Raw genomic sequence first — 24,625 nt, forward strand, 5'->3', positions numbered from 1 at the left:
TATATATATATAAATATATATATCTCTATCTCAAAAGAAAAAATCAGAGGGTGCTAACAACAACGGTGTATCAATTTGATGTTCACATATTAATATTAAAAAAACAGAAATATTCAATATAAAAGCTATACAAGTATACAAGGGTCCTTACCTGTATTAGTGGCTCTTTGTTCTCTAAGATTCTCAAGATTATTTTATTGAGGAACTTGGTGCTCCAAATGATGTTCCTAAAGGATACACCCTCTCACCAGAAATTCACCCAACAAACATGGCCAAATTAGTATTCAAATATATATCACTTTGTTGCAATCTTTGATTGGACCTAAAGATTTCCAATGTAACAGTATTTGGTCTGATTTTAAAGTTCCACAACAATGTCCATGTATACCGTTTTAAATTGACAGGCTACAATGTCATAATAGTTAATGAACATGAAGAACCTGAAGACAGCTGTTTCAAGCGTGTCCTGTATGTTTACCACTTGACTGTTAGAGAAAGCCCCCACTTCAAAGGGTTGAAACGCGTCAGAGGACCCCCTAATTGACAGCACCCCAAAGTGTGACAGCTACTCTGGAAGAACTTAATCAGTTACCAAGTGTAGTTAAAAATACAAGGTTACAACAAGCCTGTCAGATCTTCACGGGCACGGGAGACAGCCCGGCTCCGGCGACTGACTAAAGATTACTGGAGACCAGATCCACCACCCAGTGTGGTAAATATATAGGACACGCTTGAAACAAGCTGTCCGCAGGTACTTCGTGTTCATTATCTATTGTGACATTGTAGCCTGTCAATTTAAAACGGTATATATGGACATTGTTGTGGATCTTTAAAATCGGATCCACCACACGGTGTGGTAACCATACAGGACACGCTTGAAACAGCTGTCCACAGGTTCTTCGTGTTTAATAACTATTGTGACCTTGTAGCCTGTCAATTTAAAACGGTATACATGGATATTGTTGTGGAACTTTAAACTCAGAATAAATACCGTTACATTGGAAATCTTTAGGTCCAATCAAAGATTGCAACAAAGTTATACATATTTTTTAGAACTACTTCTGGTAATTTTCTATTAAATGTTTATTGAAGTGCATTGTGATATATAGTTTAATAGCTTATATGTGATTAAATACAATATTATTTTTCAAACTAACGGAGCCTTGACTACTATATTTTCTGCCATTTCGCAATCTAGAGGGTCTAAATTAATAGTGCAGTCTTATTGAGTTTATTCTTATTTAGTTTGTTTAATGGGTGTTCACAAGCCCCACGGTATAAGACATGCAGCTGAATTATAATTAACCAACCATACATTAGAGTTTTACAGTGGTAGTAGTGTGATCTATGAGCGCCGAGATCATTCAATAGCAAATTAGTATTACAACGTTTTTATTCTCCATAAAATCAATACATATTATTAAAACTTTTACTTACAATGTAAAAAGGTGACAGAATATCCACAACTGACAGAGAAGGAGATGGTAAATCCCGCCTGCGCCCTCAAGGGTGTGATCTTAATAGGCGTGTTTTTTCTGCTGACTGTGTGGGCACTGCACCAATAACCCTACGTGTTTCGGCCAAAGGGGGAAAATCTTCATGAGTAAAATCTTTATAGCAATAAATGTGTACGTTCATATTAGGAATATTTTACACTTACAAAATCCATTCATAAAACAAGTTAACTAATTGCAGTCGAACAATTAGTCGGAAATATGTTTACAAGTTGTCTATAAGGTCTGTTAAAAACAATAATGAAACTATCCTCCAACAGTGGTGGTTCACACATGAAGAATTGCACATGTTTGGACTTTAAAGGACTTTGTGCGTGATTCACACCCGCTCGCAAGCGGATCGATGGTGGCCCAGTGTGCATGTGCGGAGTGCGCGAGCCTCGGAGCGAGCACAAAAAGCACTCGCTCCGTGGCTCACTACAAAAGGGGTGGCTGTCGATGTTGATCGACAGCTTGCCCCATTTTGTAGGCGTGGCCGGGGGTGGCTTCACAAACGGAGGCGTTCCCAAGCGAACGCCTGCCGTTTGTGGGCGGCTCCACTGACATCACAAGTGATGTCAGTTAGAGAGCTTCCGGCTCTATTAGAGCCTTAAGCTCTCTGGGGCTTGCGGCCATGAGACCCTACCACAAGGGTCTCGTCGCAAGCCCGATGGTCGCGATGGTCTTGATCATCACGACCATCATCCTGGCTGCTCGCAATAGCTGTGGGTGGTCACCCACAGCAATGCGAGCGGCCAGGAGGCCGCAACTAAAAGAAAGCAGCGCCCTCCCTGATTCAGAGCGAGCGCTTGCTTTTTACGAGCGCCTCTGAAGCAGGCCCATTGTTCTATTATAGTAGTTGATCTATTTTTAACTCATAAGTATTCCGTCTCACTGAATTCTTGGCCACATTTTATTGCACGTGTGCAGAAGGACAAAGCACAATTTTGCATCCTGCAGCTGGAGTTGTCCCCTACACTAAATCTGGCCCTAAATGTGTAACCTTGGTAAAACTGAGAAACATACATTTTTCTGTTCTTTCCTAGGCCATGGGTTTCAAGCTACTTTCGAAATATCCCACTGCGTATCTACTGTCTGCCCTACAGTAATAAACCACAGATGAAGACGAAAAAGAAGAGATAATCATAATAAGCATGTTCATTAAACATTTTTATGTTGATGATTTCTACCAAACCAAATGTCAGAAAAACAGGTTAAAAGTTCTTTCCATATATCAAGCCCCTAGCACTAATGTTTTTTCAGGATGACATGTAACTATTGTGCTCTATAGGGTCCCAGGCCTGACCCCTCAGTGCATGGACTGTAGCTTCTGCAAAGGGCACCCAAGGGGGACTAGTCACGCTTGCCCAATTTATGACTGCACATCATAATGCATCCAAATGTAAGACACACAATTTCGTGTTGCTGGCGAAGATATTTAAATGGGCTACAAAGGGTAATGGTTTTGCATTTGTCAGGGCATTCCATGTTTAGCGGGTGTTGATAGAGCAATTACTTGATTTTCACACAAACTCAGAGGTGATAATATTGAAAATGTGCATTCAATGGGGCACTTTTTGCACCAAATTCATAATTTATAATGTTAATTTAAAGCTAACAGGGTATACCTGGACTTGTAGTTTCACAACACCTGCCAATTTTGCAGTGAGATTATAAGCAGTCATTTTTTTTAAAGGCAATACACATTGTTTAATTGATAACACAAAGGTTGTTGCAGAAAAACAAAAACTATTTCATATAATCAAATGAAATTAAAGTTAGGAAAGAAACATACAAAAGCTTTGTTTTTATTATAGCTGTAATAGGTCTGTCCACATCAGATCAAAACAGTAAGTTGACACAAGAAAATATATATACTATAAATTTACAAATATACCTCTAGAAAATACAAATCAAACAATAAAGGATTTAAAAATTTTGTCTCAACTTTTTAATTTAAAAAAAAAAAACATTTTTATTGAAGCATGTGCAGCAATACAAATTACATAGGAAGTAAATAGATTGCATACATAGTTGAGAATATAACAAACATGATAATACAGCATGCGACTCAAGGTGTTTAACAAATTACATGAGGCACAGTATGCAATATATGTAATATTCGTGATGCACTATTTCTAACACTCTAATTTTCTTATTTTCCAACCATAATGAGAAGAATGGGAGCTACAACCGCAGCCCACGTCCTGAGAATAAACTACATACTACTAAAATATAACATAAAATGCGAAGACAAGTGTAGAATATAGATATATATGAGGCATAAATGAACACTGAAAAATACTAGAAAGGTAATGTGAGCAGGATCTATTATTGCAAGGAATACTTAGAAGACCTCAAAACCAAATTATATGATTTATTTTATTATTTATTTCCAGTTATTTATATAGCGCACACATATTCCGCAGCGCTTTACAGAGAGAATATTTAACAGTCTATATTCCCCTAAATAACCATTTCTTTCTAATGAGTAAATGCAACATCAGGTGAGATTGGAAAGTAAAGATCAACACACCCAGGTTTGTACACACTTTGTATATTCCACTAAGAAGAATCATGGTTAGCATATGTAGGGATTGATCCTTTTTCAAAGTGTAGATCCTGAGTTTCAAAGGAAAGAAAAGCAGATTTCCCTCCAAAACTGAACACTACCGAACAGAGATCAGGTGTCGGGGCAAAAGTATTGGTGGTAGCTTCAATTAGAGGCATGGGCATAGGCACAACAGACTCTGATGGGGAACTAGCAAGTGCTGGGGCATTAAGCTCAAAATCACTCAGTAACTGAGTCGGGTCAGTTAAACAAGGGGGCTGATCATTCATAGAGACCAGGTCGGGGTCCAAACAAGACATATTAAACCTTTTATCTATGTGAGGTATCAAGATAATAATTCCATCGCCAACTGATTAACCAGTGCTTCCACATCAGTCACCGCATACACCATACACCACTGACGAAGCAGAAAGAAGTGGTGAATAACAGTCTCCCAATTGGGAATGCCCATATGTTAGCATATTGCAATATTGAATGACCCACGGTAAGTATGATATGAATGATACCTATCAATTAGCTAAGATATCACTGTAACATTGCGGAGATAAGGAAAAATGAGCACAATGTGGCAACAAATTAGTGAAAACACAATGTCAGACTTGAGTAATGGCTAATCAATAGAGCAAGAACAAGAATGAAATAAAATAGATGCAAAAAGAAACACTCAAATCTCCCATTAAATGACATAATAAAACCTATTAAAGCAAGTGGGTGGACTTTAGCACAGCAACTGTCCACAGAAGCAGAGGAGATAGAAGACAAATGGAAGAGAGGTGATATACTGGTAGGTTAATTGGTTCCAATCAAAAATGAACCCTAGTGTGTGTGTGTGAGCATGTGATAGATAATTTACCGTAAATTGTAAGCTCCACTGGGGCAGGAACAGATGGGAATGGCCAAATATTTTCTGTAAAGTGCTGCGGAATATGTTTGTGCTATATAAATAACTGGTAATAAATAATAATAAAAGTACAAGGGAGCAAGAGAATGGGAAAGAGCAGGACTAAGTGTTGGGGAGAGGGGGAAACACATAGAAAAAAGGGAGGTGGGGTGCAATGCGGGAACAAAGAACAGACTGGGGAGAGACACACTCAAAGCCACCAGTCCCTGAAGAGTCAGTTGTGGAAACTTGGTAGGCCGACCACTGAGTCGGGAGATCACAGAAGGTGTCCCCAAGGGCTAGAGCAGCAGCATGGCTTCAGCAAACAATGCAGGGACGCAGGCTCACCCAGCGTTGGAGCTCCTCCTGATGAGGTGATGGGCACCCGCAGTTCATGCCTGTAGACCAACTGCGGGACTTGAGGTGTCACGATCCTCCAACCTTGGGCAGGGGGATAAGCTCAGGTAAGCAGGAGGGCTGAGTCGCTCTTCACTCCTGGATCTCTATGGGGATGACAGGCACTGCAGACAGTGACCACAGCAAGAGGTAGAGCCAGGGGAACTGGCACTTCAAAGAGAGTGACAGGGGCAGGTAGGCAAAAAAAAGTTTGATCTGCACGTTCCAAAGTAATGGAAGCAGGAGTGTTTTAAAAGAAAGGGGGAGGGGACCCGTGTGGAGACTCAGTGCCGGCCCCCTCCTCTCTCATGCAGTGTCACGGCGGCCGGTGGGTTCAGTAGATTCTGGTTTAGTGCAAGAATCAACTGCGCATGTGCAGGTTTCCGGGAAAATGGCACCAGCTCTGTTTTCCCGAGGACAGCAGTAAAGCGCATGTGCGAGACACTGGGAAAACGGCTGCTGCCATTTTCCCAGTGATTTTCGCTGCTCTGCAGAGCCAACCCGGCGCTGCAGAGCAGCAGTTTGGAGACAACGGATGGGTAAGTATAAAGACTAAATGGGTGAGCGGTGTTGGCTTCCCTGGACCCAGGGGTCCGACTGCGCTGCACACCCTGCACCCATTATAGATACATCCTTCAATGGAAGGGCAGCTGAGGTGGGTAAAGTCCAATAAAGCTCTGTATTAGCTGAACAAAGAGCAATGAGAGCAAAGTATCCCCAGCCGCGAGGAGCAGTAACTCCAGAAACTTCAGCAGGGTATTCCAGGCTAATGGGAGCAACCAGCAGGGTACAGGAGTCACTACCTGGCTGCAGTGCAAGGAGAGATGGAGTTCCGCAAGGAGGAGAGCTCCAGGAGAAGACACCTTACCGATGAAGACAGTGTTCCCAGAGGCAGGGAGGACAGATCTTTTGCAGGGAGCAACCAGCTCCAGGAGGAGGACTGAACACCAAATAGTCTAGCAGAGATACTAGCCAGACCCCGCCGGTGGGAGAAGGCAGCCTGAGTGGGATCTGGCTCCAGGAGTTGTAGAGGGGCACTGCTCTCGATCACCAGTTCACAGCTAGGAGAGATTCTCAGTTAATCCCAGTTTTCATGCCCAAAGCAGTACTCCCTGTAGGCTTGACTCCGGTGCATAGAAAGTGACTCCAAACCTAAGAATAAGTCCATGCTATAGTATTAATATAGTTGAGGCACTCACCTAATGGTATTTTTAGGGTAAAGTCCTGATTTAATAGCAGTTAAAACTAGCGAGGTCTGGAGCCCATGTAAAAAGTGGCCACTCTGGGTGCCCCGCCCACCGGAAGTCAAACTTTTTACATTTTTATTTTTCTTATTAATATGCTATATACTAATCATGTTAAAAATAACAATAGTATATACTGTACTAATGCAGATTTCAGCTTACCACCAAAAATTACAAAGTCTGGATCATATTCGCTTAATGAAGATAAGTAAATAATTTTAATTTATGATGTTACAAACAAAATTCTATTTCATTAAACATAAAAATATGAAAGTTCGCCTTGTGTACAGGTTGAGTCTCCCATATTCAAAATGCTTGGGGCCAGAGGTATTTTGGATATCAGAATATTCCATATTTTAGAATATTTGCATACCATAATGAATGCACAGAATGCATTTATGTTCCATATACACTTTATACACACACAACCTGCACGTTTTATTACAGATGATTCTCACGGGTTTTGGATTCTATAAAGGTCCCGGTGATCGGCACCATTTTCACTCCGGGTGTAGAGAGAGTGCAGAACAGACGTGCTCTGTCTGTGCTGCTGTTGTTCAAAGGTGCAATTTTGTCGGGCTGGGGGTCTGTGCTGCTGTTGTTCAAGGGTGCAGTGTTGTCGGGCTGGGGATGCAGTGCATAAAGGGGTGCTGCTGTGTTGTCCATAAAGGAGCTGGGGCTGCAGTACATAAAGGGGTGCTGCTGTGTTGTCCTGTCCATCAAAGGGCTAAGGCTGAAGTACATAAAGTGGGGCTGTGTCATCCAGGGGGGAATGGGTATGAAATTCCCGGGTTCGATTCCCGTCAGCGGCAGCCCGACAAAAGCAGAGTTATAAGCAGCAGAAGCCCGACAGCGCTGGAAACCCGATTGTGGATAGGTGAGTATATACTAACCTAACCTAACCCCCCTAAGGGTTGCTAACCCTAACTTCCCCCCCAAGTGCCTAACCCTAATCCCCCCTCTAAGTGCCTAACCCTAACCACCCCCTTCCCCGCTGCCTAAACCTAAGTCCCCGGGGGGGTGCCTAACCCCAAATCCCCCCCGGGGGTGCCTAACTCTAACCCTCCCTCCCCCTAGCCTAACCCTCCCGGGAGGGTGCCTAACCCTAAGTCCCGCCGGGAGCCCTAAACCTAACCCTCCCCTCCGCGGCTGTCCGCTCGCGGCGCACGACATCACTACGATCGGGATGCTGGGCGCCGGTCTCCCGGCGTCAGGGAAATGCGGGCATCTACATCTAGACGCCCGGCATTTCATCCTTGCCGGGAAATGACAGTCGGGAAGCCGGCTGCCGATATTTAGGCAGTCGGCTTCCCGATTGCTTCCCTCCAGGGGTGCTCTGTCAATCAAGGGGTGCTCTTCCCCAGTGTTAAAAAAATAAAAGTTAATAAAATTATCATTCCACAAAAGAAAAGAAAAGATCTGTTTTGAGTTTGTTTTTTGTGTGCTACTGTAGCTAGTGGCTACGCTATTACTGTGTGGTGACGCTGCAGGCCAGACCACAGTTTATCATCCACGTATTTGTGACTCTGCAGGTGGCCCATCCGCACTCCGCTGCTCCGCAGGGGTGCTTGTTCCTCAAGGGGCTGCTGCCTCGTCCAGGGGTGCTCTTCCCCAGCGTTATAAAAATAAAAGTTACATAAAATTATCATTCCTCAAAAAATAAAAAATATATTTTTTTGATTTTTTTTGTGTGTGTTAGCAACTTAGCTGCACTATTTGTTTTGTGAAACTGCCGGCTAAAAAAAAAAATTATCTGTTTTGATTTTTTTTGTGTGTGTGCTTACTGTAGTATTTGTGGCTCTGCAGGTGGCCCGTCCACACTCCGCAGGGGTGCTTTGTTTTCTATAAAACGGGTGCTGTGTTGTTCATCAAGCGGCTGCTGCCTCGTCCAAGGGTGCTTTTCCCCAGTGTATAAAAAGTAAAAGTGAAATAAAATTATCATTCCTCAAATTATAAAAAAAAAATATATTTTGATCTTTTTTTTGTGTGTGTGCTATTATTTGTTTTGTGAAACTGACGGCTATTGTTCACCCACGCTCTCCCCTTCTCCCCCATAAATTTGCTTTGGAATAAAAAAATTAAATAAAACTAACTACCAATCAACCCTTCCTGTCCCTGCCTTCAACTACATACTGTACATACTCCATCTTCCTCAGGCCTCTCGATTAATGAAAACATATGTTTCCTTATGTGCCATGTTGGAAGTTGAAATGCCACGTGTTTGTTCCGCCCACTGCTGCTGCTTAGCTTAGTCAGCCAACTATCTTGGTGCAAATTTTGGGCCTAAACCAGATGAAAACAATATTACAATATTGTGAGCTGTGAGGTGGTCACAATTGACTGGAAATGAGTGGAAATTAATGTTATTGAGGTTAATAATACTGTAGGAACAATAAAAAAGCCCAAATTATGTGATTTTAGCAGTTTTTATACATTTTTGAAAACCAAATCCAGATCCAAAACACGGAGTTACAGATTCAAAACCAAAACACGGGGTGGGTGCACATCCCTAAATTTTATACAATAGTTTCAATTATTTTGTGGCTCAAACAAAGTTGGTGTACATACATGAAATTAATTTATGTTTCACATACACCTTATACACACAACCTGAAGGTAATTTTATACATAATTTTAATAATTTTGTGCGTTAAACAAAGTTTGTGCGCATTGAACCAACAAAAAGCAAAGGTTTCACTATGTTAGTCATGCTACAAAAATTCCGTATTTCGGAATATTTGGATATGGGAGACTCAACCTGCATTACAATAACAAATCTGATGGGTGTGTTATATGTCAACAGTCATAAAGTCAACATTCATTATGTCACAATGGAGACTTGTCAAAGACAGCTGGCTCTATGCCTACAGGAAATGTCAGTCCCTCCAATTTCCAAGCATCCCTTTTGGGAACAGGACCTCCTTCTCTTTCTGAATCTACAGCCATGAGGTCTGCCTTACCCCCTCGCTATGCCTGTGTCTCAACTTGAATTATCTGCACCCAATAAATTTGGGAGTCTGGAACAGTGCCGTGGATTTTTAAATCTATGCGAGATCCATTTCACTCTTCAACCAGCCAACTTTACAACTGCTAAGATGCAAGTGGCATACATAGTTTCATTATTAATGGGTCAAGCCCTAGACTGGGTCTCACCTCTGTGGAAGAGATCTGATCCTCTATTGTCTGATTATTCGTAATTCATTGCTACTTTCTGCAAAATTTTTGATGAGCCACGGAGGACTACCTGCTTCGGTGGATAGCATTCACCTTTGATAGGGTAGCAAAACCTGGGACAGTATGTAGTTCTATTTCAAACCCTGGCTTCTGAACTAGAGTGGAATGAGGAAGCACTCATGGCGGCATTCTGGAATGGACTTTCAGACAAATTGAAAGAGGAATTAGCAACTCGTGATAATCCTGCTAAACTAGATGATCTAATTTCTCTTTGTAATAAAGTGGACTTGCGCCTTAGAGCATTTCAAGGAAAGATATAATTTGGGGGCACTTAATTACTCTCCTCAAAAACCCAATTCTGTTTTTTCGGTGTCCCTTGTGCATTCCAACTGGTCTGAATCACCTCCAGCACTGAAATATTAGTTACCTACTAAGGATCTATTCGCAGTTGATGGAAGTCAAACTCTTAATTGATTAGTTACCTGTCAAACTCGACCATTGAAACTTCGTGCAGGAATTATACACTCTAAAATCTTCTCGTCCTGTAGTCCTAGGTCTACCGTGGCTACAGAAACATAACCCACAAGTGGACTGGACTACATTACAAATTCTTTCCTGGGGTCAATCGTGCCTCCAAACCTGCCTGCAGAAAGTCTTCGGAAGTGTCTAATTCTGAGAAGTTACCTTCGAAGTACCACTCATTCCTCAATGTGTTCAGCAAATGAGTTGCAGATGCTTTCTCACCTCATCTGAAGTGTAACTGTCGTATAGACCTGATTCCAGGCAAAACTCCATCCTAGGGGGCATATTTATCCTCTACTTATACCAGAAACTGAAGCAATGTCTGAGTACATTAAAGAAAATTTGGAAAAAGGCTTCATCTGTCCTTCCTCTTCACCAGCTGGAGGGGTTTACAATGTCAAAATGAAAAAAGGTGGACTTCATTCGTGTATAGATTATAGAGGCTTGAACGATATCACTATCAAAAATCGCTACCCATTACCATTAATCACGGAACTCTGTGATCAAGTTAAAGGATCCACAGTATTCACTAAATTTAAGGGGAGCATACAATATGATTCGGATCCATGTGTGTAATGAATGGAAGATGGCCTTCAACACCAGAGATGGGCATTATGAGTATCTGGTTATGCCTTTTTGATTTAGTAATGCCCCAGCCATCTTTATGCATTTCCTTCCGTGATCTTCTCTACAAATCTGTGGTAGTATACTTGAATGATATACTCATCTTTTCACAAGACTTGGAACCCCACCGCTCTCAAGTGAAATTACTTTAAAGACTGAGCTCTAACCAACTCTTTTGTAAATTAGAAACATGTATTTTCGAAGTACCCTCCATTCCATTTTTAGGGTACATCATCAAAATGGATCCGGAAAAAATGCAAGCAATCCTCCCTTGGTTTGAAACTACTTCTTTGAAAGTTATTCAGCGATTCCTCGGCTTTGCCAATTATAATCTCAAATTTTTCAAAGCATTCACCACTCTAGCGGCACTAATCACAGCGTTAACACATAAAGGTGCAGATCCCACTCAGTAGTCTGCAGAAGCAATTTCAGCATTTCAACTTCTGAAGCAATCCTTTATCTCTGCACCTGTTCTAAGGCAGCCAGATGTTACTCAACCGATCATTCTTTAAGTGGACGCTTCTTCTGAAGGAGTGGGGGCAATTCTTTCTCAGTGACTTGCAGGGAACTTCCAGCAGAAAGAAATCCTATTAGAGAATAAGAGCTTCTCACTATTAAATTAGCCTTCAAAGAGTGGCACTGCCTTCTAGAGGGTGCAAAATTCCCTGTAACTGTACACAGACCACAAGAATCTTTTGTACTTACAAATTGTACAGTGCACAATGTCTCACACCCAGGCAGGCTCGATGAGCATTGTTTTTCTTAAGGTTTGACTTTAAGTTATCTTTTCGTCCAGGTTCTCAGAATGGCAAGATGGACGCTCTCTCACGCTCAACGTGTTCTGATGATGAGCCTCATGTTACGGAGCGATAACCTCTTTTGAATCCTGCAGTCTTTGCTTATACAAAATTTGTCTCCTGCTCCTCCTCTAGGGAAAACTATCGTAACCTCTAAGTTTTGCAAGAAATCACAGACGGATGAAAGCCAATAGATGCAACTGCGGACACTTTTGAATCAGACCCACTTTTTTTAAATTCCAGTGGGATGTTACATTCTTTTTTTGTTTGTATTATTTTAAAATCAAGTTTGTTTTTATAGGTTTCCAAAAGCAATAACAAAAATAACCAATTAAATAAACTACCCACCCAACATAAAAGTACTGATAAGTAAGAAAAGCTATTGCCATCTCAATATGAAACAGACAAACAAGTACAGTAGTAAAAATTGATTGAGAGTATGTCACAGGAGTAAAAACAGTTGCAGAATCACACATTGGACCGAATTCAGATTTGCACGCAATGCTGATATTTACGCAGTTTGAGCGATCTGGAGGTACGCACGGAGGATTCACTTGCAAACTGACAGGTAGTTACCGTTTGGTGGAGGTAACAGTGGGTGGTTGTTAGAAAAACAATGGCATGTCAGACCAATTAAACACTGTTTTCAGGGTGTGCATACATTTGCCACAACATTCTTGCTCACAACAGGAGAGCCCTCTGCATGGCTGGAGACACGCTGTGTCGGCGGCACCTTTGACACACTCAAAAGGCCTATGACCGTTGCATCTACGTTTTTCGAAGTTTCCGATTTTGCGTATGAACGGTGGATGTGAGATGCTTTCAGTGGGCGTCTCTTAGCCCTGGACGGCAAGTGGGTCATTAGCATATTTTCACAATTGCGTACCTTGAGAAATCGCAGCTGCGATGGCATTTGCATACAGATCTGAATCAGGCCCATTATACAGTAAAGCCCAGAAGATCAGAGAGCAAATTTCATACAGAACCAGTAAAGCAAACAGATAACACAAGTCACAAAACCATCAGTGCAGCCTCACCGGGTGCCATCCAGTTGACGGGTGTAACCACTTCAATACCATAACTTGAAGTGTCCCACAAACCACTTCATTCATTAGCCAACACCATTCAGCAAATGTATGGCCTCTAAAGACCAACCAAGTTCAGGCAATACAGAATTTGACCAGGGCATTGAGAATGTATTGGTCAGTCACACAGTTGACTCTGAACACAGAAATGCCCTGCTCCCCCCAATCTTGGTAATACAACTGGAGACCTGGACCCAGACTGAAATGATAGCAGAGCATTCCCTGAGGAGGTGTCAGAGCACTTAGGGCACCTACTCAAGGCTCCGGACCCAAATTTACCTAGAGACAGCCTAGAATCATGTGGTAGACCATATGCGAAATGAAAACTGGATTTGCTGAATGCACGCTGCAGAGGTAGTAGTCAGGGAACTACCTAACACCAAGGACCCTTCCTCCAAAGGGCCAAGATCCTCTTCCCATTTAAGCCTAAACTCCTACAGTGCAGGATCCAAGTTCTAGGTAAGTAGATAAGAGTAGACCCTACATATCCACTTCTCACCAGGAGCCTGATTCAGAGTTGCATGCTATGCCAATATTTAAGCAAATGGGTGATGATGATGCATGGATGTTGTGTCTAAAGGGAGTATTGCAGGTGTGTTGGACGCATGTTACTGAAAGTGGTTGTGTACAAAGATGCTAAACTGCTTGCATAAGAGGCCATACTCAGATGGAAAAACTGCGCCAGCCATAGGGCTGGTGCAAGTTTTGATGGTGCGACTGATTGTGCATATAAGGACATAGCCGTGTCAGAAACTAATAGAGTAGGATGAGAGAGAAACAGTGTATGAAGGGCATGTTGGAGCCACAGATATCGGAAAACATAGTATTCGGGACCCCAAATTCTCTATACATATGCCCAAGGGAAAATAATTCCCACCCAGACCAAACAAGACCATTATCCAAGAGGGCAAGCTCTTTAAAAGTTATAGAATTCTATAACGAAGGATCCAAATGGTCACAAAACTGGGAGTTAGGGCCATATTCAATTGCTGGCGAAAAGTTCTCGCCGGTGACATCATTTTGCCAGGCGAGAACTTTTCCCCGTATTCAATTGCAAAGACTTTCCGCCGGTGCAATAAGTCTGCGCCTTGTAACCAGTGGACAAGATTCACCACTGAAAGGAGGCGAAAAAAAGTGCAGTTTTAGGGTGCAAAGTTGTGGGAACACCCCTGCAGCCTTGGGACAGCCAACCAAATGTAAACTGTGACAAAAAAAAAAGTTTAAAAAGCTTTAGATCACCCAAAAAAAGTACTTTCGTTTTGGGGGTCCCCGAAGTATGCCCAAGCTGTTTTTTTGTTTGCAGGTGATTGCTGAAGGTGCGTTTCCGTTTTTAAAAAATGCACTTTAGCAACTTTTAACCATGCTTGCACCCATTTTCATGTACCCCAAATTTGCTGGGACTACTTATTTTAGCCAAAAAAAACCTGCTAAATGCTATTGTTCACCACTTATACAAAGACGCTAAATAGCACCTATTGAGACCATTCAAGTATACAAAATACCTTCAGCAGGGCTATTCGGGGGTTTCCATAGTGATCCCCCATGTCAGTGCATCTTTAGGGGGGTGTCAGGCTCATTTCTCCAAAGCTGACAGTACTTTTTTCGCCGATCTCAGTTTCGCTGGGATGCATTCTCGTGTCCTTTGCAACTGAATAAGGCGAATGGCGGTGACGAGCGCAATACTTTTCCGCAGGCAAAACTGCCGATGACAGCGAAAACTCAGACATGCAAAAAGTCTGGGACTTTTTGCCGGCAATTGAATACGAGCCTATCACTCTTACCCTGTCCGGCGGTGTTTCATTAAGGTTGGTCACTCTATCCCAGAGCACTGTCACTTCATTCCTGAGGGACATGGGTGCAGCCATGTTGGCTCTGCCCAGATGAGCACCAGTATCCAGTTTCTACCTTTCTCCTGCTCTCCCATGATCGTCTCATCCATCCCTGACAAGAGCGCTCTATTTAAGCCTGCATCTGACACTAGCACCAATGTGGTTCTTCATTTCCCAGTGATCTCACTCACTAGTGAGTACTACCTCCGATCCACTGCCTGAACCTGCGCTACTGGATTTCAGCAAGCTGCTGTCTCTGAGTCTGTTCCATCCACTCTGCAGCATTGTGCAGTATCCTGCTTCCAGCCTACACCTACCAGCCTGTGTTCAAGCAGGTCCCCATTTGGCTCAAGCCTGTGGTTTCACTCCGGCTGTCAGGTACTCTATCTGTTCTTATTCCAGTTCAAACCTGGGGTCCAACTCTGGCTGACTATTCTCTCCTGCCAAATTCCAGTTCAAGCCTGTAGTCCCACTCCAGCTGGCTGTTGTCCTCTCTGGTTCCATTGCGAGTCAAGTTTGCAGTTCCACTCTGGCTGGCTGCTGCTCTCTCTGGTCCCATTCTGATTCAAGCCTGCGGTTTCACTCTGGATGCTGTCCTCTCTGGTTCAAGTCTCCAGATTCAATCCGGATCCAATCTAGCTAAGCTGCTGTTACCTCTGATCCCATTTCAGTTAAACACTAGTTCTGGCCCATTATCCCTATATTCAGGGTAAAGGGCTGAGTTCCACTCAATTGGTTTCCGCGACAGACAGGGAGCCTTCCAGGTGTCACTGACTTTTCTGAAGGCAGCATGCATTTACCACATGGGTCTCACCCCATGAATATACGTCTTATTCAACCACCACTTGTCAGATTTGGATTATTTTTTGAACCCAGGGTGGATGCAGGAGAGAAAACTGGAGCGGGTTTGCAGTACTGAAATGCAGCCGGTTTAATAGGAGTATTATGATTCATGAAACGGTGATAAATATATAAACTGTCAGAAAACAAATCCAAGTGATGTGTGGCTTAATTACAAGTGACTGGCAGGGAAACAAAGTTCAATTAATGAAGCTTGAAACAAGTGTTTAGGTAGAGAAAACAAAGTCCAATGGAGGTGTGACTCAGGAACAGAGGTTTGAAGTGCTGGAGTGGGCTCTGAGTCTGGAGAGCTGAAGGGATCACAAACCGTGGGGTGAGTAACGGGGTATAGCAGGGTAGATGCGGGTATCCGGGGTCAGCCTGAGGTGGAGACAGAGCAGCAAACGGAGCACTGCTGGGACTGCAATAATCACACTGAGCTAAGGAGCACAGAAAAGTCTCACACAGCTAGCACTGTGTACACGTTGCACTGGCAACTAGAGGGTGCGCTGAACACCCTTAAGTACCAAGGCAAAGTGCATGATAGGCTGCTGAGAGTCACATGCCAGAAGCTCCAACCTGATTGGCCTATTCAGGTCGCATGCCCAAAACCAAGATGGCGGTGCCCAGCACGGCAGCGCTGCCAGTCTCACCTGTCACCAGATGGCCTCTGGTCATGACACCACTATTCTACTATGAACTGTCAGTTTGGTCCACGGGTCCTGACTTTGATCTCAAAACCCCAAACGTGACACAAAGCTTCCTCTTACCAAGGCAAAGGCTTGTTTTAAAAGTGTAATGACCTGTGTGACCACTGGAGCCCTAAGAGGTGGAGTTCCCTGGCATAAAACCTATCTGGTCTGAGTAGACCATCTCACCAATCATCCTATTAAGCTTAAGTGCAAGAATCTTAGCCTGGATGTTGATGTCATTGGAGAAGAAGGAAAATGAACAATATGAGCAAATATCAAGGGTAGGTTTAGGTATCATAACAATTATCACCTCTAACATAGTACAAGGGAGAGAACCCAGACTACACAGTTCATTAAAGAGGGCTAGTAATACCATGTTTCTTGTAAGGATTGATGGGAATCCCATCCACATCATGGGCCTTGGCAACTGGAAAGAGGATACCACAATTTGAAATTCCTCTAAAGTAAACAGAGAATCTAGGAATGCTCTGTTGATCGGGGGGAGGGAGGGGAAGGTATTGTGTTCCAATTAGTCTACTCAGGGGTCCCAAATTTGAGCTATGACAGTAGCAGCCCTTTCTTCCCTGGGCAAATAAGCCAAAAAGAGTGTCAGTTTTATTATATACAGTGTAATGACTATGCATAACAAAAAGTAGGCGTCTCTTTAACGAGGAAATTAGAGAACAATTTGTCAGTCTTTATATAGGAGGCACTTGTATCAGGGGACCCATCATTCAGATACTGCTGCTTGAGCATTTTACAATGGGCTTCCAAATCAACTTTTGCCTGTAAAAGGTTTTGATGCTTATCATCCTCCCAATCAAAAAGCCCTGCAGGACATCGTTCAAGGCATCCCACCGAAGAGTAAGGGAGACCGAATTATGAGAAGAAAATCTCTCATTGGGCTTCCAACTCCGAGACAGCAGCTATAAGAGTGAGCCTACATTTCCAAAAACAGTGACCACACAGATTAGCAATATAAACAGAAAAGGAGAGGGGGCATGGCCTGATGCTCCAATGGATCGATACTCCACCTCCACAACCATGGGCACCAGCCTCCTAGCTATTAGAGCAATATAAATTCTAGAGGAGTGGTGGGATGCCGAGAAGTAGCAGCAAACATCCACCATCCTAAATTTGTAAACTAAGGGCCTGATTCTGTAAGGATCGTAATTGCAAAGCTGCACGCAGGAAGCTTTGCAATTGCGATCCTTGCAGATATGGTAATGCAGCAATAGGCATCACGCCTCCTGTCCATTACTTAACCGAGCTGCATTGTTCAATGCAGCATCGGTTAATATGCGTACCATCAGCTAGCTGCGGTGACCCATAGGGTCCCGCAGCCGACAGAGATCCTGGCCTCCCCCCCCCTCCAACGGAGGCGACGCACCTCCGTTTCGGGTAACGTAGGCTGTCGCCGCCCCAAACAGCAGCAGACTGTCAATCACTGACAGTCTGCTACCAGTTTGCAAGCGTACTCGAAGGCCCGTTCTGCACATGCGGGCAAGTCGTCGCTCTGGGTCTCGTACCAAAGGGGGCGTGCTGTCGATGTTGAGTGACAGCACGCCCCCTTTGGTGGGCGGGCTGGGGGCGTGGCTGGCCAGACGGAGGCATTCCCATGGGAACGCTTACAGTCTGGGGCCGGCCCCACTGACATCACAAGTGATGTCAGTGGGAGTGCTTTCGGCTCTGGTAGAGCCGAAAGAACTCTAGGGCTTGCGGCAACGAGACCCTACCACAAGGGTCTAGTCGCAAGCCCGATGGTCTTGACCATCGCGACCATCTTCCTGCCCGCTCGCTATAGCTGTGGGTGGTCACCCACAGCCATGCGAGCGGGCAGGAGGCAGTTAAAAAAAAAAAAAAAGCTCGGCCCTGATTCAGAACGAGCGCTCTGCCAGAGTGTACGGTTCTGAATCAGTGCCTGAATCAGGTCCTAAGTTAGCAAAGGAGTGAGGGGAGTGACTGGTCACAACAGGATGTTCCCACCACCAATCTAGAGCGGGTTGTAGTACATTGTTAAAATCACCAACACATATGACCGGGGTGTCAGGAGAAATAAATTTGGCTCACTTTTTCAGGACCTCACTGTAGTATGGAGGGGGGAAAAACTACCAGAATCATAAAGAGAGAGGAGTGAATAAATGCATATATAAACACATTGTGGCATAAGGGGTTGATCCAAACTTCAAGTACAAAACTAAGGAACCTTTGAATGAGGACTGATACTCCCCTGGAATACGAGGAATGTGTAGAGTGATAAGCTCACCCCACCCAGGGCCAAGATTTCCTTCCCATGCACGATATAAAGGGAGGCACCCGGTGAGTAATAATAGAGACATCTGAGGTAAGGCATAGTAATAATGGCAATCCAGAGGACAGAGACATAACAGTTCACAGTAGTACATAGTGCAATGACATGCATATTATATACAGAAAAACAACCTCTAGAAAAATCTCCCCCCCCCCACCCTGTGTATCTATCCCAAAATGGATCCCTAACCTGCTAACTACAACCCCCAAATAATTACCTAAACAATTTACACTAAGGGGCATATTCAATTAGCCGCAAAAAGTCCCGGACTTTTCGCAGGCAGGACTATTCGCCGACATCGCTGGTTTTGCATGCAAAAAAGTATCGCGCTCGTCCCGTTACAAATCAGCGAAAACAGAACCTGGCGAATTCGAAACCAGCGAAAAGCCCTGTCAGATTTGGGGAAATCAGCCTGACACCCCCCAAAAAGAAGCACTGACATTGGGGATCACTATCGATACCCCTGAATAGGCCTGCTGAAGGTATTTGGGGTATTTAAATGCTCTCAATAGCTGGTAATTAGCGTCTTTGCAGAAGTGGTGAAGAATAGCATTTAGCATTTTTTTGGGCAGAAAATAAGTAGTCCCAGCAAATTTGGGGTACATGAAAATGGGTGCTAGCATATTTTCAAGCTGCTAAATTGATGTTTTAAAAAAAAAAAAAAAAATCCACATGCCGCAAGCACCTGCAATCATGACAACACCTGGGGCATACTTGGGGACTCCCCTATAGTCTATTTCGCTAGTCTTTAAGTTTGTCCCCCAACTTTTTTTTTTTTTTTTTTGGGAGGTTCTAAAGTATTTTTTTTTTTACTTTTTTTTTTTACACAGTTTACCTTTGGGGGGCTGTCCCAAGGGTGCAGGGTGGTTTCCGCAAGTTTGCACCCCAAAACCCCAATTCTTCACTTTTTTCCGCCGGGTTTCATAGGCGACACTATTTCGCCTATTCCAATGCAGTGACTTTCCGCACAAAGGCCCTCATTCAGAGCCACTCGCTAGCGGCAGTACGCTCGTTCCGAGCGATGTTCGCACATCTGCGCATGCGTACGGATCGTTATACGCATGCGCGAACCAGTCAGTGCGGCCGAAATTCATGTGCTCGCAATATAGCGAATGCCTGCTATTTTGAGTGACAGAATGAGGCGTATGTGGGTGGTAACAGGGGAAGGTGCTTGAAAATGGGGAGTGGAGATCCGAACGCAGGTGTGCTTAAAGGTCAAAACGGGCGTTTTATGGGTGTGCATAATTAATACAGCAGCGTCATTGACCACGTCACTGGGTTATTTTATAGCCAGAACTGCTCGCAAGATTGTGGTAGCAAAAACCAACCACAAGAATAGCGAGCAGTTCATACGCTGGTCGATGTACTCGATTAATCTAATAAATAGCGGACATGACGTACGGTGCGAGCGGCCAGGGGGGCATTTTTAACAAATAAACGAGCGTATGTTTTGCTCGCTCGTTCAGACTTAGAGGTGTGAACAGACTGCAATTTGCGAACGGATCATTTGAATAGCCACCCCTTGTTTTTGAACGAACGACCGCAAATAGCGAACGGCTCTGAATCAGGCCCAAAGTCTTTGGAATTGAATACAGGGATAAGTTTCCGCCTGGCGAAATGACGTTACCGGTAAAAACTTTTGCTGAAAACGGCTTATCGAAGCTAATTGAATATGCCACAAGGAGGGTTAAGATGAGGACAAATTTTAACCTTGGCAGATACAACTAATTAGAATTCAGGGCACCCTCAGCCCAAGATAGATCAATAGTACTGACCCGCAAAACATGGGGCAGATCTACTAAGCTCTGGAAAGTGATAAATTAGAAAGTGATAAACTACCAACCAATCAGCTCCTGTCATTTTTCAAGCACAGGCTGTAACATTTGGGAGCTGAGTGGCTGGTAGTTTATCACTTTCCAATTTATCACTTTTCCAGAGCTTACTACATCTCCCCCATAGAGCTGAAAAAAGACAACATCAAATCAAGGCATCACCCAAAGGCAACCAGAGGCCATATGATAGCAGACCAATGCCAGTTCGGCCAGGGCCCCTGAGCTCCTGCCATGAAGTAGCTTCCAAAGGGGAATCCAAGAAGTGGGATCGTCCATCAGCCACTACTACCCCTTTTACAGCAGAGCAAAAAGCTGGGTTTTTGCTGGGTCTACCCAGGTCGCAGCTCAGTGTAAAAGGGTCCCTGAAAAAAACCCCATGTCAGCTACCAGGGTCGGACCTGGGTAATAGTGCAGTGTAAACGGCACAACCCGGGTTATCTGACCTGGGTCATGCCTAAAATGAGCTGATTGGTGGTTGTGGAGCAATCACCTCCCACTTTTTATGACCTCACAAGTTTAGCAGGGCAGACCCAGGTTCAGTGTGAACAGGGCTGACCTGAGAATAACCCAGAACGATGGTGCTACGAAAACGGTGTCTGACCTGGGTTGGAACCAAGTCTAAAAACTAGGGGTGAGCGGGTTCGGATTTCTGATATCCGAACCCCCCCGATCCGAGGCCGATCCGAGTCAGGCTCGACTTTTCCCGCCTGACTCGGATCTGAAATCGAGGCAAAACGTCATCACCCCGCCTTCCGGGTCTTGCGGGTTTTGGATCCTATATAAGGTACCCGCGTCGGCGCCATTTTCTCACTCGGCTGTGGACAGTGAAGAGGGAGGGTGGGAGTTAGGGCTGGCTGGGCTGTGTAGTGTAGTGCAGAGTAGTGTTGTGCTGTGCTGCTGTTGTCCATAGGGGCTGTGTCCACTACTTCAAAGTCCATAGGGGCTGGCTGTGTTGTGCTGTGCTGCTGTTGTCCATAGGGGCTGTGTCCACTACTTCAAAGTCAATAGGGGCTGGCTGGACTGTGTTGTGCAGTCAGTTGTCCATAGGGGCTGTGTCCACTCCAAAGTCCTGTGCAGTGTCCCAGTCCTAAAGGGGTGCTGTAGTGTTGTCCAGGGGGTGCTCTGTCCGTCAGGGGTGCTCCCCCCAAGTGCTAAAAAAAAATATATTTTTTCTGTGTTTGTGAATTGTGTGCGCAGTAGCCGCACGTGCATCAACAAAGTAGTGCCAAGCGTGCGCCTGTGTCATAAGTAAAGGGCCGGCTGGCTTGACCGTTAAAGGGTGCTGTAACCCCCAAAGTACACTCCAAACCAAATAAAAAAATATTTTCTGTGTTTGTGAATTGTGTGCGCAGTAGCCGCACGTGCATCAACAAAGTAGTGCCAAGCGTGTGCCTGTGTCATAAGTAAAGGGCCGGCTGGCTTGACCGTTAAAGGGTGCTGTAACCCCCAAAGGGCACTCCAAACAAAATAAAAAAATATTTTCTGTGTTTGTGAATTGTGTGCACTGTGGCTGCACGTGCATCAACAAAGGAGCAGCGCCAAGCGTTCGCCTGTGTCCCATAAGTAAAGAGCCGGCTGGCTCATTTCTTAAAGGGTGGTGTAACCCACAAAGTGCACTACTCTCCAGCAAAAATAAAAAAATATTTTCTGTGTTTGTGTGCGCCTTAGCCGCACGTATAGATCAATATAACATAAATGGAGGACTAAACTTTCTCCGATAAAAATAAAATAGGGAAAGATCAAGAACCACTTCCTCCTAGTGCTGAAGCTGCTGCCACTAGTTATGACATAGATGATAACATGCCATCAACGTCGTCTGCCAAGGCCGATGCCCAATGTCATAGTAGAGGGCACATACAATCCCAAATGACAAAGTTCAGGAAAATGACCTTGAAAAAAACATTTAAATCATCTGAAGAGAAACGTAAACTTGCCAATATGCCATTTACGACACGGAGTGGCAAGGAATGGCTAAGGTCTTTCCCTATGTTCATGACTAGTGGTTCAGCTTCACATGACGATGGAAGTCCTCCACCCACTAAAAAAATCAAATGAGTTAAGCTGGCAAAAGCACAGCGAAGAACTGTGCTTTCTAAGAAGATATCACAAATCCCCAAGGAGAGTCCAAGTGTGGTGGTGGTTGCGATGCCTGACCTTCCCAGCACTGGACGGGAAGAGGTGGCTCTTTCCACCATTTGCACGCCCCCTGCAAGTGCTGAAAGGAGCACCCACAGTCCACTTGCTGATATGCAAATTGAAGATGTCACTGTTGAAGTACAACAGGATGAGGATACTGGTGTAGCTGGCGCTGAGGAGGAAGTTGGCGAGGAGGATTCTGATGGTGATGTGGTTTGTTTAAATCAGGCTCCGGGGGAGACAGTTGTTGTCCGTGGGATGAAAAAGCCCATCATGGTCATGCCTGGGCAGAAGACCAAACATTCCACCTCTTTGGTCTGGCAATATTTCTATCCAAATCCGGACAACAACTGTCTTGCCATATGTACCATATGTAAAGGTGAAATAAGTAGGGGTAGGGACGTTAATCACCTAGGAACATCCTCCCTTATACGGCACCTGCAGTTCGTTCTTAAAAAATTACTGTCAAATTCAGAAACTTTGGCTAAGACCGTAAGCAGTCCAGGGACACCTAAATCCCGTTGTCCTGTTGTATCCAAGCGCCTGCAAACCACACCGTCAACTCCCTCCTCGTCAATTTCCTCCTTAGTCAGGATCGAAAGTAGTCCTGCAGGCCATGTCACTGGCATGACTGACTCTCCTATCCGGGATTCCTCCGGAGGATCCTGCATTGCTACGCCTCCTGCTGCTGTTGCTGGGAGTCGTTCATCATACCAGAGAGGAAGTAGGAACACCACTACTTTTACTAAACAATTGACCCTCCAACAGTCCTTTAAGTACGACAGCAGTCATCCTGAAGCAAAACGTATAACTGAGGCCTTGACTGCTATGTTGCTGTTAGACGTGCGTCCGGTATCCGCCATTAGTGCAGTGGGATTTAGACAATTGATGGAGGTAGTGTGTCCCCGGTTCCAAATCCCATCTAGATTCCACTTCACTAGACAGGCGATACCGAGACTGTACAGAAACGTCAGAAAAAGTGTCCTCGGTGTCCTGAAAAATGCCGTTGTACCCAATGTCCACTTAGCCACGGACATGTGGACAAGTGGAACAGGGCAGACTAAGGACTATATGACTGTGACAGCCCACTGGGTAGATGTATCACCTTACGCAGCAACAGCAGCAGCGTCACCAGTAGCAGCATCTCAGAAACGCCAGCTCGTTCCAAGGCAGGCTACGCTGTGTATCACCGGATTCAGTAAGAGGCACACCGCTGACAACCTGTTAGACAAACTGAGGGAAATCATCGCCCAGTGGCTTACCCCACTTAGACTCTCCTGGGGATTTGTGATATCTGACGCCACCAATATTGTGCGGGCATTACATCTGGGCAAATTCCAGCACGTCCCACGTTTTGCTCACACAATAAACTTGGTGGTGCAGAATTTTCTGAAAAGAGACAGGGGCGTGCAGGAGACGCTTTGGGTGGCCCGAAAAATTTCTGGCCACTTTCGCCATTCAGCGACTGCGTGCCGAAGACTGGAGCGCCAGCAAACACTCTTGAACCTGCCCCGCCATCACCTGAAGCAAGAGGTTGTGATGCGGTGGAACTCAACCCTCTATATGCTTCAGAGGATGGAGGAGCAGCAAAAGGCCATTCAAGCCTATACATCCACCTATGACATAGGCAAAGGAGGGGATATGCACCTGACTCAAGCGCAGTGGAGAATGATTTCCGTGTTGTGCAAGGTTCTCCAGCCCTTCGAACTTGCCACACGTGAAGTCAGTTCAGACACTGCCAGCTTGAGTCAGGTCATTCCCCTCATCAGGCTTTTGCAGAAGCAGCTGGAGAAAGTGAAGGAGGAGCTAAGACGGAGCGATTCCGCTCGGCATGTGGGACTTGTGGATGAAGCCCTTCATTCGCTTTGCCAGGATTCCAGGGTGGTCAATCTGTTGAAATCAGACCACTACATTTTGGCCACCGTGCTCGATCCTAGGTTTTAAGCCTATGTGGTGTCTCTCTTTCCAGCCGACACAAGCCTGCAGAGGTGCAAAGACCTGCTGGTGAAAACACTGTCAGCTGAAGCGGAACGTGACACGTCAACAGCTCCTTCTTCATTTTCTCCCGCAACTGGGGCTGCCAGGTATCCTAAGCAACCCGCTGGCGGTGATGCAGGGCAGGCAGGACCAAGTTTGGACATCTGGTCCGGACTGAAGGACCTGGCAACAATTTCTGACATGTCTACTGTCACTGCATA

The sequence above is a fragment of the Taudactylus pleione genome, unplaced genomic scaffold, assembly GCF_031769625.1.
Source record: "Taudactylus pleione unplaced genomic scaffold, aTauple2 ptg000038l, whole genome shotgun sequence".
Taxonomy (NCBI): Eukaryota; Metazoa; Chordata; class Amphibia; order Anura; family Myobatrachidae; genus Taudactylus; species Taudactylus pleione.